General features: G+C 32.7%; 1 long non-coding RNA gene across 1 annotated transcript; it reads left to right on the forward strand.

Moving 5' to 3' along the window:
* Positions 1-1544: 1544 nt before the first annotated feature.
* On the forward strand, positions 1545-12103 carry LOC143072832 (uncharacterized). Its single transcript, XR_012977331.1, has 10 exons — positions 1545-2331; positions 2823-3073; positions 3444-3512; positions 3860-4065; positions 4438-4506; positions 4858-5067; positions 5445-5513; positions 5866-6428; positions 7412-7476; positions 8626-12103. It is a non-coding gene; the product is annotated as an uncharacterized LOC143072832 (long non-coding RNA).
* Positions 12104-13865: the final 1762 nt, after the last annotated feature.

Genomic DNA, 13865 nt, shown 5'->3' on the forward strand with positions numbered 1-13865 from the left:
AAGGATCCAACGGAAAGGTATGTTAAGATAAGATTGTGTGTTTGTATGCCTTTTTGTCCAAATTTCCTCTAGGTGGCGTCAAAGGATCAGACAGCAGGTATGTTAAAATAAGATTGTGTGTTTGTATGCATTTTTGTCCAAATTTCCTCTAGGTGGCGTCAAAGGATCCAAGGGAAAGGTATGTTAAGATAAGATTGTGTGTTTGTATGCATTTTTGTCCAAGTTTCCTCTAGGTGCCGTCAAAGGATCCAACGGAAAGGTATGTTAAGATAAGATTGTGTGTTTGTATGCCTTTTTGTCCAAAATTTCCTCTAGGTGGTGTCAAAGGATCAGACAGCAGGTATGTTAAGATAAGATTGTGTGTTTGTATGCATTTTTGTCCAAGTTTCCTCTAGGTGACGTCAAAGGATCCAACAGAAAGGTATGTTAAGATAAGATTGTGTGTTGGTATGCCTTTTTGTCCAAGTTTCCTCTAGGTGGCGTCAAAGGATCCAAGGGAAAGGTATGTTAAGATAAGATTGTGTGTTTGTATGCCTTTTTGTCCAAGTTTCCTCTAGATGGTGTTAAAGGATCCAAGGGAAAGGTATGTTAAGATAGGATTGTGTGTTTGTATGCCTTTTTGTCCAAGTTTCCTCTAGGTGGCGTCAAAGGATCCAAGGGAAAGGTATGTTAAGATAAGATTGTGTGTTGTATGCATTTTTGTCCAAATTTCCTCTAGGTGGCGTCAAAGGATCCAATGGAAAGGTATGTTAAGATAAGATTGTGTGTTTGTATGCATTTTTGTCCAAGTTTCCTCTAGGTGCCTTCAAAGGATCCAATGGAAAGGTATGTTAAGATAAGATTGTGTGTTGTATGCATTTTTGTCCAAATTTCCTCTAGGTGGCGTCAAAGGATCAGACAGCAGGTATGTTAAGATAAGATTGTGTGTTGTATGCATTTTTGTCCAAATTTCTTCTAGGTGGCGTCAAAGGATCCAAGGGAAAGGTATGTTAAGATAAGATTGTGTGTTTGTATGCATTTTTGTCCAAATTTTCTCTAGGTGCCTTCAAAGGATCCAATGGAAAGGTATGTTAAGATAAGATTGTGTGTTGTATGCATTTTTGTCCAAATTTCCTCTAGGTGGCGTCAAAGGATCAGACAGCAGGTATGTTAAGATAAGATTGTGTGTTTGTATGCATTTTTGTCCAAATTTCCTCTAGGTGTCAAAGGATCCAAGGGAAAGGTATGTTAAGATAAGATTGTGTGTTTGTATGCATTTTTGTCCAAATTTTCTCTAGGTGCTGTCAAAGGATCAAACAGAAAGGTATGTTAAGATAAGATTGTGTGTATGTTTGTATGTCTTTTTGTTCAAGTTTCCTCTAGGTGGGGTCAAAGGATCCAACGGAAAGGTATGTTAAGATAAGATTGTGTGTTTGTATGCCTTTTTGTCCAAATTTCCTCTAGGTGGCGTCAAAGGATCAAACAGCAGGTATGTTGAGATAAGATTGTGTGTTTGTATGCCTTTTTCTCCAAATTTCCTTTAGGTGGCGTCAAAAGATCAGACAGCAGGTATGTTAAGATAAGATTGTGTGTATGTTTGTATGTCTTTTTGTCCAAGTTTCCTCTAGGTGGCGTCAAAGGATCCAACGGAAAGGTATGTTAAGATAAGATTGTGTGTTTGTATGCCTTTTTGTCCAAATTTCCTCTAGGTGGCGTCAAAGGATCAGACAGCAGGTATGTTAAAATAAGATTGTGTGTTTGTATGCATTTTTGTCCAAATTTCCTCTAGGTGGCGTCAAAGGATTCAACGGACAGGTATGTTAAGATAAGATTGTGTGTTTGTATGCATTTTTGTCCTAGTTTCTTCTAGGTGCCGTCAAAGGATCAAACAGAAAGGTATGTTAAGATAAGATTGTGTGTTTGTATGCATTTTTGTCCAAATTTCCTCTAGGTGGCGTCAAAGGATCAGACAGCAGGTATGTTAAGATAAGATTGTGTGTTTGTATGCCTTTTTCTCTAAATTTCCTCTAGGTAGCGTCAAAGAATTAGACAGCAGGTATGTTAAGATATATAAGATTGTGTGCATGTTTGTATGCCTTTTGCCCAGGTTTCCTCTAGGTGGCGTCCAGGATGGTGTTTTTTTCTTTCTTTTTTCTATAGGTGTATGGTGTTTTTTCCCGGTTGACAGGTTGTCCACAAGGTTAAGTATATATTTTTTTTCAATTTACTAACTGTTGTCTCATAAATATTAAGATGATTTAAGTTTGTATTACAGATGGATGAGCACAGATGAAAGTTCAGTTCTACACCTGGAGGAAGATGGTTTCATTTTAGTTACCAGATAATGATGATGTAAGTATTTGGTCATAACAATTGTATTTAAACTATTTAAAAAAAAATTTAGGTAATATAAATCAGTTTTTCCTTTGAAAGTCTACTTGAAATTTTATTACAAAATTGTCGTTAATTTCTTGTTCAAATTTATTCTCTAATGAAATATAATTCTAAAAGAATTATTGTATTTGTAAATAGACTGATCCCCCCAATTTAGGATTTGAAATAAAACAGGCATCACATTAATTTCTAATTTAATTATTACAAAAAATAGATTTAATATTGACAATTTGGATATTTATTTACATATTTATTTACATTTTAATTGGGAAAATATGACTTTGTTTAGGTTGTTTGTTCAAAATGTATACATCAGATTGTTTTGGTTAGCCACCACATTTTGATAATTTATCTGCATACATTAATTTCAGAATTAATGATGTGATCATAATAAACAGTCTTCATAATACTGATTAAAAGATAAAATGAAAATGGTTAATGAATTACAGGCAAAAAGAGCAAAGACACAGAAAATTACGCCATTGACACAGATCTGGATAAGAAGCTTAAAGGAAGGACCAAGTTTCAGTCCAGATGGCAGACGAGTAGCAACTCCATGGAAGATGTTTACTTAGATCTTCAACCAAGTCCCAGGCTTTGCCATGTAAGCAATCAAGCAGCAAGGATAGCAGCTGGAATGAAGATTAATTATTACATTGATCTTCAAACAAGTCTGAGGCTTTGTCATGAAAGAAATAATGCAAGTATATTCAAGCCAATTAATTCTGTACATTATCAGGAAAAATGTGATAAAATCTATAAGGATTACCTATAAGGCAACACACATTTTTGTTATTTTGCACATTTACAACAAACAAAAATAGATGTTTATTAGTTTGATAAATGTTTTTCCGGTAGACGAATAAAATTTTATATCATTAAAAGTAAATCCTGATAGAACTTTTCACTTCAAGGGAGACTAGTACAATAAACAGCAAGAATGTTTCTTTCAGTGGGAGATAACTCACTATTACGCAATCAGAATACAGAATAGATTAATAAAAATTTAGGCTGGCAATTTAACAAATTTGTAAAATATATAATTTATGTCAATTTTAATTCCTTTTTAGGTTATAAAACAGTGCCAATGTTTTCATGAAGGGGAGTAAGACTTGTGGTATAAGATATCTTAAATACAAGTAAGTATATAATTCCTCTATTTAAACAAATTTTATCATCATAACACAAGTTTACAGGATAAAAACGTGCACTAGGCTTAAAGTTGAAAGAGGTCAAATGGTTTTTTGTTGTTGACTAAAGGTTCTAAAATTTTGAATTGATCACACTGAATTCATTGTAAAGATTTGTATGCAGGCTTTGGCTAAACCACAAAATGAAGTACCAACAAAATTACAATTGTTCACCAAATAAGACGCTGAAAATGGCCCCGTTGATGTAGGTCAGGATATGAAGCTTGAAGGAATGTCTATTTCATTTATATTAACCAACAGAAGTCTTATAAATATAATTTTATTGATAATTTTAGTTTTTGTTCAAGAAGCCAGCCAGTCCAAGTTTCAGTCCAGATGGCAGATGAGTAGCAACTCCATGAAAGATGTTTACGTAGATCTTCAACCAAGTCCGAGGCTTTGCCATGTAAGCAATCAAGCAGCAAGGATAGCAGCTGGAATGAAGATTAATAATTACATTGATCTTCAAACAAGTCTGAGGCTTTGTCATGAAAGAAATAATGCAAGTATATTTAAGCCAATTAATTCTGTACATTATCAGAAAAAATGTGATAAAGTCTAAGGAATATCTGTAAGGCAACACATATTTTTGTTATTTTGCACATTTACAACACACAAAAATAGATATTTATCAGCTTGATAAATGTTTTTCTGGTACACGAATAAAATTTTATACCATGAAAAGTAAATCCTAATAGAATTTTTACTTCAAGGGAGACTAGTACAATAAACAGCAAGAATGTTTCTTTCATGGGGAGATAACTCACCTCACTATTACACAATCAGAATACAGAATAGATTAATAAAAATTTAGGCTGGCAATTTATCAAATTTGTAAAATATATAATTTGTGTCAATTTTAATTCCTTTTTAGGTTATAAAACAGTGCCAATGTTTTCATGAAGGGGAGTAAGACTTGTGGTATAAGATATCTTAAATACAAGTAAGTATATAATTCCTCTATTTAAACAAATTTTATCATCATAAAACAAGTTTACAGGATAAAAACTTACACTAGGCTTAAAGTTGAAAGAGGTCAAATGGTTTTTTGTTGTTGACTAAAGGTTCTAAAATTTTGAATTGATCACACTGAATTCATTGTAAAGATTTGTATGCAGGCTTTGGCTAAACCACAAAATGAAGTACCAACAAAATTACAATTGTTCACCAAATAAGACGCTGAAAATGGCCCCGTTGATGTAGGTCAGGATATGAAGCTTGAAGGAATATATGTCTATTTCATTTATATTAACCAACAGAAGTCTTATAAATATGATTTAATTGATAATTTTAGTTTTTGTTCAAGAAGCCGGCCAGTCCAAGTTTCAGTCCAGATGGCAGAATTGTCTAACAACTCCATGGAAGATGTTTACTTAAATCTTCAACCAAGTCCGAGGCTTTGCCGTGTTAAAGCAATCAAGCACCAAGGATAGCAGCTGGAATGAAGATTAATAATTACATTGATCTTCAAACAAGTCTGAGGCTTTGTCATGAAAGAAATAATGCAAGTATATTTAAGCCAATTAATTCTGTACATTATCAGGGAAAATGTGATAAAGTCTATAAGGAATATCATCTGTAAGGCAACACACATTTTTGTTATTTTGCACATTTACAACACACAAAAATAGATATTTATCAGCTTGATAAATGTTTTTCTGGTACACGAATAAAATTTTATACCATGAAAAGTAAATCCTAATAGAATTTTTACTTCAAGGGAGACTAGTACAATAAACAGCAAGAATGTTTCTTTCATGGGGAGATAACTCACCTCACTATTACACAATCAGAATACAGAATAGATTAATAAAAATTTAGGCTGGCAATTTAACAAATTTGTAAAATATATAATTTGTGTCAATTTTAATTCCTTTTTAGGTTATAAAACAGTGCCAATGTTTTCATGAAGGGGAGTAAGACTTGTGGTATAAGATATCTTAAATACAAGTACGTATATAATTCCTCTATTTAAACGAATTTTATCGTCATAAAACAAGTTTACAGGATAAAAACGTGCACTAGGCTTAAAGTTGAAAGAGGTCATATGGTTTTTTGTTGTTGACTAAAGGTTCTAAAATTTTAAATTGATCACACTGATGTTATTGTAAAGACTTGTATGCAGGCTTTGGCTAAACCACAAAATGAACTACCAACAAAATTACAATTGTTCACCAAAAAAGACGCTCAAAATGGCTCCATTGATGCAGGTCAGGATATGAAGCTTGAAGGAATATATGTCTTATTTCATTTATATTAACCAAGAGAAGTCTTATAAATATAATTTATTTTATAATTTTAGTTTTTGTTCAAGAAGGCGGCCAGTCCAAGTTTCAGTCCAGATGGCAGATGAGTAGCAACTCCATGGAAGATATTAACTTAGATCTTCAACCAAGTCCGAGGCTTTGCCATGTAAGCAATCAAGTAGCAAGGATAGCAGCTGGAATGAACATTAATTATAACATTAATCTTCAAACAAGTCTGAGGCTTTGTCATGAAAGAAATAATGCAAGTATTTTCAAGCCAATTAATTCTGTACATTATCAGGAAAAATGTGATAAAGTCTATAAGGATTATCTGTAAGGCAACACACAATTTTATACCATGAAAAGTAAATCCTGATAGAATTTTTACTTCAAGGGAGACTAGTACAATAAACAGCAAGAATGTTTCTTTCATAGGGAGATAACTCACTATTACGCAGTCAGAATACAGAATAGATTAATAAAAATTTAGGCTGGCAATTTAACAAATTTGTCAAATATTTAATTTGTGTCAATTTTAATTCCATTTTAGGTTATAAAACAGTGCCAATGTTTTCATGAAGGGGAGTAAGACTTGTGGTATAAGATATCTTAAATACAAGTAAGTATATAATTCCTCTATTTAAACAAATTTTATCATACTGTCAATAAAAAGAAACAGTCAGCTATCACTGGGCTTGAAAACTTTTGGTCAGTAGTTTTAATGTTTAATTTATTAGTACTGGTAATTGCAAATCATTTTTGCTATGTCAACTCCAACTAGATAGAGATCTTTGTCTGGTTTTAATGGTATTTTCATAGGCAGATCCAAAGGGAATCACTGAAGCTTGACTGGAAGCCCTCCCCCCCTTAGGTCAGTCAGCGGGGCCCCCCTCCCCATTTATGAAAAGTTCTGGATCTGCCACTGGTTTTGTAGATAAGTTAGTGTACAGGTCATATATTTAACTTCAAAATGTCATTCACGCAAAATCTCCCCCTATGCTGTCAAGGCTGACAGGGATTCTCACTCTTTGAGGTTTCAGATGTTGGAAAGAGTGTCGTATTTGTTAGTGTTGTTGGGATGTTGTCACATTGTGTTCTTTGCATCTTCTTTTACCTTAAGGAAGCTTGCTTGTCATGTTTAGGAATTTTGGTCAGATTTTCAGAATCCTCTAGTTTTATCTATTTCAATGCATTAACAAATTAAGCCTGGTGACCCCCATTTTTCTTTTTATAATTCATTTACATGTATGATGATAAGCTGTCTGTTAAAATCTTATAAAATTTTAATTACTTTTAAATAGTTTTTGAGGACTTGTAAATGATAAAAAGTCAAGAGAGAACATTTTCCCGCCAAAATTTCAATGGCTAATATCTCGAAAACAAGCAAGATGACCTATATATTTTTTTGCTCTTTTGATTCCTTTATTAATCCCCTATCAATATATATGCTAGTGTTTTGAAAAGTTAATTATTTTGAAACTGAGAAGCCAACTCCCTTAAAATGTTGTATATCTATTTTTATATATAATGTACATATAAATTAGTATACCAACAGTGATTCCTTTTTTACTATTTTCAATGACTAAGCATTTTATTTTTCAGGTTAGCATTCTAGCTTGTACTTACAGATTGATGTTGGGAATGGCTATTAGAGTTGACTTTAAAAAGTAAGAAAGAACTATTTTATAGATTTATAAAATTGTCTATTTTTACAAGATCATGTAAATTCCCATGTGATTTGTATAATCTTTTTACAATTTAATATTTTCTGGAATGACTTGTCAAGTTTTAGGAAGGGAAAAAATATTATTATGAAAAAGTCTCTCTGCTTTAATTGTTACTAGAACACACCCGCGAAATCGTGGGCATTCAGAGCGGAGTTAAAAGTATGTAAAGTGTTGTTAGAAGTTTTATACCTCCTCCTTCATTTCCAAAATTCCCAATTTTTGGTTTTCTATCAATTTCAATATTAACATACATTTAGTATGTTATGAACATTTAAGTAAGGAGCCTGTAGTTCAGTGGTTGTCGTTTGTTTGTGTGTTACATATTTGTTTTTCGTTCCTTTTTTGTACATAAATAAGGCCGCTAGTTTTCTCGTTTGAATTTTTTTTACATCTTCATTTCGGGGCCTTTTAAAGCTGAGTATGCGGTATGGGCTTGCTCGTTGTTGAAGGCCGTACGGTGACCTATAGTCGTAAATTTCTGTGTCATTTTGGTCTCTTGTGGAGAGTTGTCTCAACATGGCAATCATACCACATCTTTTTTTTGTAATCAATGAATTTTGTAAAATATTTAATGAATGGAGAATTTCAGAAAAGGTATCAAAAGTTCACATGAATAATTTTAGCGCTTATCTGTATATTACTATATAAATAAAGTGTATTTACTTTCAATTCTTGGTGGTCAATTGACATAGTATACAGACCCTCTCCATTTAATAAACTCTGAACAGAATTAAAATACACTTTATTCGTACTATTTGTTTGTTCAAAGTATACAGAAAAACGCAAAACGGAAGTATAATCTGACTTAAAATTTCGTCCAATGACGGGACAATATCCGGATGCCTTTTTTCTCGTTTTTCTCCCAAAATAACTCAATCTGAATAATCATATGAATGGATGACAAAGGCGACTATGCACTGTATATATAGGACACATAGTCGTGTTGATTAATTTATTGTGGAAAGAAGAGAAGCGACACCAAAAATGAGGTCTTCTCGTTTAATAGTATAGATTCCCAGTTTGCTATTTTTTGCCTATTTCAGTTTCTTAAAATATGACAGAAAATTGAAAAGTGTATTACTTTTTCAGATAACTATTACTGTGGCTGAAGGATATAATAGTGTGATTAATTCTCCATACTCCTTAGAGATGTTGTGAAGGTTCTTAACATGTTGACAGCTGGGGACTCTCTCTTCACAAGACATCAGATTTAACATCCCCATTCTGACACTGGACATGGCTTCCAATTTGTACTACCAAACAGATGCCTTCCTTTTGCAAGGATTTTACTGCCTGAGTCTGAAGAAGACCAAGAGTGACCATATTTCCCTTAAGGGTCTTTCTAACTCTACTGAACAGTTTCCAATATGAACGGTTCATATAAATCTCGCATAAACAAGAGAAAGAATGTAGTTGATAAATTCTAAAATAATTCATGTAAAGATTCTCCATTTTCAACAAGAGTGGAAGTTTTAATTAAGGTTAATGTATTGTGTTTCAATTTTCACTCAACTTTCTTTTTCTCTCTACCATTAAATGCTATCAATTTTTATTATTGTGACTCAACAGATAAAATGTTTCTTAAGTTTAAATATTTACATTGGTTAAGAATGGAGAATCTAAAAATAACAAAAATATTGTAAATAATTTAAGTATGGCAATGGTTTTATATGGAAATCAAAAATATTATTGTTAAAATTGGTGTAATGATACATTCAAGAGATTACATGTAGCAATATGTAAGTTATCCTTATTTACTACCAGTCAGACATTTCTTGACTAAATATCAAGCCTATTGCTACAGGTACTCGACTCCATTGTAATTGATCACAAGTTTAACATTTTCAAGGGGAGGTAATGCACCTGTTTAATGCCTCATACTAGAAGTTTCTTTAGTGCACAGTTTGCCAATATAACTAAGACATTCTCTTCTGTAATTTGAGCAGTACCAGAGTACTGGAACTGTTTTACAAAGTATCCATTAAACTTTTCATGCATTGAGTTATGCTAAGCATCTTTGGCCGAAATTTTGACAAATCCAAAAAACAGGAGAATATTAAGAGCTATGTACATAAAAGTTGAATTAGTTGAATTCAATTTTAAAGAGTTCACTTAGTCTGTAAAATATGCACTTTTATATGTAAATATGTGTTACGGTCTAAATTGACTCCAACTTATTTTTAGTCTTTCCTGCCCTAGGACCATGTTATGTGTGATGTGCTATTTGTAACTTTTCATTCCAGTTAAAGTGTATTAAATATTTAAGAAAGAATTATTTATGGCAAAATTGCATCACAAATTTTAATTCGATTGAAGAAAATCCCACTTTTTTATAAGCAACCCATCCCCAATTTTCATAAGTAATTTAGTTGCTGTTTTCCAGATTCCCTACAATATTATATATTTCACTTTCTATTCTTTGACTGATATTATATCATAACACACTATTGTCATTTTCTCCGACTCTCCTCACTTTCTTGAAGCCAAAACTGAACAGAGTATTTGATCGCTGATATAATGTTGACCATCAGAACTTCTCTTATTTATTATCCTTACAAAAATACGATGCTTTTCAATTAAAGATGACGTAAATTTGCACTTTTATTGACAATTATCCAGTGACTGGAATTCCCGTGAACTAATTTTAGCAAATGCAAACACTGATTTATGATTTTTTGCATCTTGTTTACATGTTTGTACTAGAATTATAGTATCCAGCTTAGATATATCTGTAAACTTTTTAATTGAGAACAATTTTCACAAAACAAAAGCGAATTGTTTTACACCATGTACACTTTTTATTTGCTCATTGTTAAAGGCTGAACATTGACCTATAGTTGTTAATTTCTGTGTCATTTGGTCTCTTGTGGCGTGATGTCTCAAAATCATAGATCATCATAGCACATCGTCTTTTTATATATATTTTAAGTGAAAATACTTCTGGATCTTGAAGGTGCCTAAGCATAAATTCCACAAAAAAATATCCACAAAAAGATAAGATTGATCTTTTAAAAGCGTAATTCTGCCATGTGAATAAATTTTTCAGTTTTCAAGAGTAAATTTGACACAATGTCATCCTTATATGTTAAAAGCAAGTAATTTAAAATGATTGGTGCCACATATTTTTAAATCCAAGATAATAAGTAGAAGTAAATTTATTTTCTGCTGCCCTGTAAATTAGAAATAGCGAGAACACTGGAGCAAACCCTTGATGATGAGCAAAATTATTCTGTGTTCCATATGTGTTTGCAGTTTTATTTACACCCATAAGTGTTAAAAATTAAGAATTTGACAGATATTTCAAGAAATCTTTTATAGTGAAAACGCAGAACCCAAAAAGGCTATCATTGTCGCCTATGTAAATAATAACTTTGTTTAAACCTAAAGCGAAAAAGCAATTTCTGGCACATCACTATATTTTTCGAGATATATTAGAAATAGGTTAGGTAAATCAATAAGCTATTAGGTAGTAAACTGTATCAGAAGAAAATTGCTGATCATCATGAACAAATACCGGTAGTCTATACCAAATTTTTACTGTTTTTTTATTTTTATGTTCAAGGGGTAGGATTCAGTGTTCTGTCAAGGACCTTGTTTTTAGGCATTTCTCTTTGCATGCATTAAGGCATAAAAAAGGGGGGATATTATTTCTAATTTAGTGACATTTGTGTATTTCTTATTGCATTATGTTGGCAAAATCTCCATAAAATTTTAAAATTAGGTAAAAATTAAGAGGCTATAAATTTTCTTAGTAACGTCAAATTAAATTTCCTGTACACTGTTCACATAAAACACAACAGCTATGATAAAATCTTAATTTCAGCTTTTTCATATTTCATATAATTTTTATTTGCTCATACATCGGTGACAAACATATATAAATGAGAGTTATCAAATCATCAGCCTCAAGTCTTTAAACAGACCTAAATCAAACTTGATTTATCAAACACCTTATTTTAAACTTAGCAGAACAGTTTTAAATATGCTGGTCAATGCCCTATGTCCTCTGTAAATGGGATAACTGTAAAGAAAGTCCTTATAAATGATTTAAACTGGATTAACAATGTTAAATAAAACATGTTTTTGCAAATTTGGACGACAATTAATTGCAATTATGTACCATTTCAACAATAGAAGTAGTATAGACTTGCAAATCCGTACCATTACAACACTGGAAGTAGTATGGTTGTCTGAGCGAAGCCAATTGGAAGCATGTACCTCTTAGTGAAGCTAATTGGGAGAACACCCTCTGTCTTGTTGCGAAGCTAGTTGGAAGCAGTACATATATACCTCTGTCTGCAAAAGCTAATTAGAAGTAGTACCCCTGACAGAGCGGTCCCAATTAGAGGCATGTAACTCTGAGGGAAGCCAATTGGAAGCAGTACCTCTGCAAAATTTGATTAAAATTATTCAACCAATTTTATTTAACATTCTTTTTAAAGTTTATTTGAACCCTTTGTGAATGAGTCACTGTCTTCTTGTATATATTAATTTTTTGTTTTACTTGATATTCCCGATTTAGTATACACATTTATGATATAATTGGTTTACGGCTTTTAAAAAAGCATTTCTTGACGATCCCTGCCAAGTGTTTGAATTTTATTACAAAAATACTGAGCACGCAAAATAAGACTTAAAAAACACGATGCATGTAAAATTAAATAAGCAGAACATGTTGAACGAGGCACCCATCTTGCACGACTGAACGTCAAATAAAAAAGTAAAAACATGTTGAACGTGAAATAAAAAAGGCGATCACGTTGCCAAAAATAACCCTTTACCACCCTCATTAAAGTACCCTGTCTGCAAAAGTTCAATGCAAGAGTCTTATTGCACTTAACTTTTTGTATCATGTCTGTAAATTAAGCATAGAAATAACCAAAAAGAAACAAATTTCTCTTTCCTATAGCTTCTTTATGCAATTTTATTGTCGAGCCTGCAACTTTTGTTGCAGAAAGCTCGACATAGGGATAGTGATCCGGCGGCGGCGGCTACGGCGGCGGCGGCGGCGGCGGCGGTGTTAGCTCACTTCTTAAAAACTATATATTTTAGAAGGTGGAAGACCTGGATGCTTCATATTTTGTATATAGATGCCTCATGTTACGAAGTTTCCATCAGTCACATGTCCATTGTCCTTGACCTCATTTTCATGGTTCAGTGACCACTTGAAAAAAAAGTTCAGATTTTTTGTAATGTTAAATTCTCTCTTACTGTAAGTAATAGGATAACTATATTTAGTATGTGCGTACCTTGGAAGGTCGTCATGCCCGTCAGACAGTTTTCACTTGACCTCGACCTCATTTCATGGATCAGTGAACAAGGTTAAGTTTTGGTGGTCAAGTCCATATCTCAGATACTATAAGCAATAGGTCTAGTATATTCGGTGTATGGAAGGACTGTAAGGTGTACATGTCCAACTGGCAGGTGTCATCTGACCTTGACCTCATTTTCATGGTTCAGTGGTTATAGTTAAGTTTTTGTGTTTTGGTCTGTTTTTCTCATACTTTGTGCAATAGGTTTACTATATTTGTTGTATGGAATGATTGTAAGGTGTACATGTCTAGCGGGCAGATGTCATCTGACCTTGACCTCATTTTCATGGTTCAGTGGTTATAGTTAAGTTTTTGTGTTTAGGTCTGTTTTTCTCATACTTTATGCAATAGGTTTACTATATTTGTTGTATGGAATGATTGTATGGTGTACATGTCTAGCGGGCAGATTTCATCTGACCTTGACCTCATTTTCATGGTTCAGTGGTCAAAGTTAAGTTTTTGAGTTTTGGTCTTTTTATCTAATACTATATGTCATAGGTCAACTATATTTGGTGTATGGAAATATTTTATGATCTATATGTCAGTCGTGCAGGTTTTATTTGACCTTGACCTGGTTTTCACGGTTCATTGCTCAGTGTTAAGTTTTTGTGCTTTGGTCTATTTTCTTAAACTATAAGCAATAGGTCAACTATATTTGTTGTATGGAACCATTGTTAGATGTACATGTCTGCCTGGCATATATATGGTTCAACTGACCTTGACCTCATTTTCATGGTTCATGTTAAGTTTATGTGATGGTCGTAATAAAGCTTTATATTTAGGAGTACATGTATCAACATAATATCAATGATTAGTAAAGAAGGCGAGACATTTCAGTGTGTGCACTCTTGTATGTAAATATGTGTTACAGCCTAAATTGACCTCAACTTATTTTTAGTCATGCATTGCCTTTGACCATTTCCTTACTGTGTGGTATGCTATTACAACTTTTCCATCCTGAAAGAATTATTTATGGCAAAATTGCTTTACAAATTTTAATTTGATGGACAAAATTAC

Source organism: Mytilus galloprovincialis, chromosome 4, assembly GCF_965363235.1.
Source record: "Mytilus galloprovincialis chromosome 4, xbMytGall1.hap1.1, whole genome shotgun sequence".
Lineage (NCBI taxonomy): Eukaryota > Metazoa > Mollusca > Bivalvia > Mytilida > Mytilidae > Mytilus > Mytilus galloprovincialis.